This window comes from Protopterus annectens, chromosome 2.part1, assembly GCF_019279795.1.
Source record: "Protopterus annectens isolate FY-2018-M chromosome 2.part1, PAN1.0, whole genome shotgun sequence".
In the NCBI taxonomy this organism is placed as follows: Eukaryota; Metazoa; Chordata; order Ceratodontiformes; family Protopteridae; genus Protopterus; species Protopterus annectens.
Window position 1 is genome coordinate 484,092,388 of NC_056729.1, and position 5,000 is coordinate 484,097,387.

A 5,000-nucleotide genomic window follows, 5' to 3' on the forward strand; every position below is an offset into this window, starting at 1 on the left:
TTTCCTGGTTTTTATCTGTGAGACAGTTTGGCAATCCATCTATTGATTTAAGATTTAAGTGTTCTTTCCCAGTGTATGCTGCTTTCTACTATGTCTTCATGAGCAATCGTGCCAAAAGCTATGGTCAAGTTGATGTACACTGTGTGTACCATTTCCTTTCATCTATTGCTTTGATAACCTTTTAAAAACATGCACCAGGCTGAGTTGGCATGACCTGCCCTTGATGAATCCAAACAGATATGGGTTCAGTGTTTGGAGGCTCCCTATGTCCTGCTCGATTACTTCCCTGATTACTATTTCCATTTATGGGTTCATAGGTCTTTACTAGGCTAACAACCTCAATGTCCTTTTTAAGCCTAGTCAGGCATCCCAAATTTTTGACAAGTTCTTATACCCTTTAGAAGTGTGAGCACAGGCCTGACAGATTAACCATTTACAGGCTACCTGTGTCCATTAAAGAAATGGGTGACAAATGAGGGATGCATGCATTTCCCATCCAATTGTCCAAGTTGCACTTGAATTTCAGTTAGGGAGGAACTTTCCTTCACATGGATGGGAAGCCTGTTGCATAGACTGGGTAGTCTCTGTGATACATACTTATCTCTCCAGCAGGTCTTATTTATATCATAGGCAAGGTTTAATTCTTTAGAATGGGTAATTCTTGTAGTGTTTGTTTTGTGGATAAGCAGGAGGTCCATCAGAGTGGGGTTTGCCAGTGCCCTGTATGCCAGGTATAAATCTCCCCTCAAAAGCTTGTAGGACACAGAATACAAGGGTAGGGGCTTGAGTCGGTCAGCATAGGACATAATAATTATGCCTTTTAATTCTTTTATTGAGCAACATGTGTGGACATTCCAGTTGTTGAATATGCCTGGTTACGTATATACCAAAGGGGGCATTGTACTCAATGAATGGCCTGATCAATGCCAAATACAGTGGAACAATGACTGCATTAGACTTAGATGTCATACCTTTGTTTATAAGGTGCACAACACAGAATGGTTCCCCTCACCACTGTAGACATGTGATGATCAAAGACTAGATTACTATCTAAGTGTGTTCCTAAGTCCCTGACTGCTGGGTCAACTCTAAGTGGTGTGTTGTCAATTTGATAGCTACCAGAGATGGACAACTTCCCAGAAGGTACTAATTATACATTTCTTGACATTTAGTTTAAGTCCATGGCTCGGACATCAGCTGTTTATCTCTCTCAGCCCCTTCTGGAGAACATTTTGTCAGTGTGAGATTCAATGACAGCTCCTAATTTGCAATCATCTGGAAAATGTTTTTAGCCAGAGACTACTGACATTGGCCGTGACCTGTGAGAATTAAATGCCAAAAAGCAGCGGTCCAACGAATGATCCCTGTGGGACTAATCTTGTGACTGGGCTCTTTGTAGAGGTCGACTCCCACTTCTAACTTCCTGGGTCCTGTCTGTGAGCCACTTTGCTATCCATCAACTAACATCCGGGTTTGTACCTAACCTCTTGAGTTTGTCAACAGTGCTCTAGTGGGATATTATCAAATGCCCTGGCCAAGTTAAGGTAGGCAGTCTGCATGATTTTCCCTCATCTGTTGATTTGGTGACCTTGTCAAAGAAGTCCATGAGGTTGAGTAGGAATGATCTGCCCTTGATGAAACCAAACTGTGTTGGGTCCAGTGTCTGGAGTTTTAATATATATCTACTGATCATCTCCATGATAATTCTTTCTATGACTTTAGATATAAGACTAGTGAAACTTAGGGGTCTGTAGTTTCCATGGTCTGTAGATGGCCCACCTTTGTGCAGAGGGATGACTGTTGTCTTACTCCATTCATGAGGCATGAAGCCAGTTTGGAGGCTACAGTTAATATAGTAATTCCAGAGGCCATGATGGTCATGTTTCATGCTATTTAGCATCCAGGGATATTGTCTGTGCCCATTGATGCAGTATTCTTGGTCTTAGGGAGAATATTTAAGGACCTGTTCCCTAGTCATAGTAGGGGGAGTTAGATTTGTTAATGTTCCTGAGGGAAGGTTGAGGTGGAGAGACTAGTAAAGTAGGAGCTGAATTTATCAGACAGGAGGTTTGCTATATCTTCTAGCTCAGTGTAGGTGGTTCCATTTACAATGAGCTCTGCACACAATTTTGTATTGCCTTTGAGGTTGCAGACATAGCTAAAGAATACTTGGTGGTGGTTGATGGACTGGGAAGCCAAACGTCCCTCAAATTTGGCTTTGGTATACTTTTTTGTCCTGTAAGTTGTTTGTTTATTTTGAGAGTGCTTTTATCCTGCTGGGTGCTGCACCTCTTAACTTTTGCCATGATTTTCTTCCTCCTGTTATACAATTCAACTGACTTTGTGATTCAACCATGCTTGTACAGTGTTTTTGTCAACAGTTCTGCACAGGCAGAAGTATAGTTCGGGTTTATGGGGGCTTGAAATTTTGCAAGGTTCTAAGGTTAGCCTTAGAATAGTTCCTGGATAGTCTTTGTTTAGCTGAGAATCCAGGTTTTATTTTTACTTCAAAGGAGACCATTTTTTTGGTGTGACCTTACCGGGGAAGGCATTACTGTGGGGTGTGCAGCAGTCTCCCATATTAGTAAGGACCAGATCCAGTATGGTTGCACCACTGGTTTGTGTACTGACTGTCTGGTCCAGGGAGTTTGTGTTTGCAAAATCCAGGAATCTCTGAATGTACATTTGCTGTCATATAGGATTCTTAGTTAATAGTTGGGTAATTAATCACCCATAAATATGGTATTGGGTTGGATGGTTAGTGTTTCTAATACGTTTAAATACATGGTACATTTTTTTCTGAATCATAGAGGGGGACCTATAGCTTGTAAGAAAGTAGTATTGTATTTTACCTACGGTGACTTGAACATGGAGCAGCTCAAGTGCATTGTCCTGTTTGACTAGCCTTTAAGTATATTTATTTTTTATGTAATAGAGACACCTCCACCTTTACTCCTGGCCTGTAAAGTAGCTGGCCTAAATGTGTGCAGGGCATTATAACGTTGCACTACTGGTGTTCTCTCCATGACTTTCAACCACGTTTCAGCGACTGCACATATATCAGCATTCTCTAGGGTAAAGAGAGCTTCTAGGCAGTGGAGTTTTATGTTCAGACTCTGAGCAATGAGCAGTAATAACTTTAGATTTTCTTGGGTGTGAATTATGTTGGAAGTACTTTCTGTTTGGCATTGCCTAAAAAAGGCACTATGGGGGAAGACAATGTTTTAGCTAATATTCGAAAGCATAGAGGGGAGAGGTACATACCATCCCTGTTAAAGCAGCATGGCCTGTTGACCATCTCCTGCCATGCTGACAAATATTGCACCCCCTTAGACTGTCACCAGAAACTATGCCACTTATTGCAGTCGATCCTTTTTTGTTCGTATTGTGGCATCATCCTTGGAGAAGGTAAAATGCTGCTCAATGCTAGGCTCATACCAGCCTGAGGCACATATTCTAAGAGTTGCATGGTGCCTCTGTCCATATATGATAGGGGGGTACATCACAGGTCATTTACTCCCACATGGACTATCACTTAGTCGCATTGGTAATTATAGTCCAGTGACCTGAGTGCATGCATAATTGTGGAGTATACTAGCCCTTGATAAGCAACTGACTGTAACTTTCTCCTTACTAAGGGTGGTGACGGGGGGCATTAGTGTGTTTCAAGATGGAGTCTCCAATTACTAGAATGTTAGATTGTATGGTGACTTGCCTTATGGTCTTAGAGCTACATGTCATAGAGCCTCTACCTCTATGTGTTGATGTGGGTTTTTTTGAGAGTGCATTTGGGGCTGCTGAGGGCATTTATTACGTGTACTATTCATCTAAGAGGTCTTTGTGGTTTAGGAAGGTTAAATGCATTTACCTCAGCATATCTAGGTGTATTTGTCTGCTTTGAATTGTGCATGCTTGAGGTATTTCTTACCCCTTGTTCCCAGTTTGAATTGGCAGTAAAGTACACATGTAATGAAAGGAATAATTGCTAGTCTGATGTTATAGCATGGTACTGATATCACATGTGATCGCTATTAATTCTATTGTGTTATCATGCAAGCTCTTCTCTTGTAACTAGAATCTGATAATGCATCACATCTCATTCTGCTGAATGCACCTACATTTCCTTGGCCGGTGGAATAGAGATTGCACAGGTATGGATGTAACTGTGGTGTGAGCTACTTTCTGGTGATCTGTTCATACTTTAACGTAACTGTTTTGTGACACAAGCACCATGTGCATATTAATGTGTATCTTCAGTGTAAAAACTGGTTTTGCCTGTAATTCTTCTCCTACCTCATCTGTAAATGGTAAGCTGTTGTTTGTGACTTAGGGTTCCCATGCATATGCATAACACCTTTTTCTTCATCTTCTATTGCTGAACAGTCCATTGAACTTGCACTGAGAAGTCGTGTTGTCTGCATAATTAATGCATCACCTCAGCATGATACCTGGTATCTCTGCTTGACCCCTCCAGTACTGAAAGCCAGATTCATTGTTATTCATCAGGTTTCAGATGTTTATTTATTTTTTATTTATTTTATTTTATTTTACATTTGTTAAACGGGCTAGTCTAACTGGATATATTTCCATTTTCAGTAGAGGCCCGGGGAGAAAAGCTCCATTGGCAACAAAAAATTGAAATATAACAAATTAAAAATTACAAATTAAAAAAATCAATATTAATACATAGTAAATGAACTGATTTCAATAGAAGATTATTAAAAGACAGGAAAAAATAAGATTAAAAAAAATACAGTAGTATTAATAAAGTAAAGTAGGTATTTTACAGTAGTCGGGTGACAAAAAGTACAGGATAATTCAATATGCAGTAAAATACATGTAGCCTATCAGTATATCAAACAGGATAAAGACTTGCAGAGCATCAAGCAGGATAGATTATGCCAGTATACTGAATTCTATTAAGCAGTAACAGTCCTACTTCAATGAAAGTGAAATAAGTAGAGGTTCAAAAGGAGAAATAGCTATAGTGAAGTAGAAGA

The 5,000-nt window shown here is 40.0% G+C and overlaps 1 protein-coding gene across 6 annotated transcripts in view; it reads right to left on the minus strand.

Annotated features, from left to right (window-relative positions):
- The window catches only part of LOC122794113 (interleukin-15-like), a 1,779,266-nt gene that overhangs the window by 1,512,459 nt on the left and 261,807 nt on the right, over positions 1 to 5,000 (minus strand). The window lies entirely within an intron of this gene.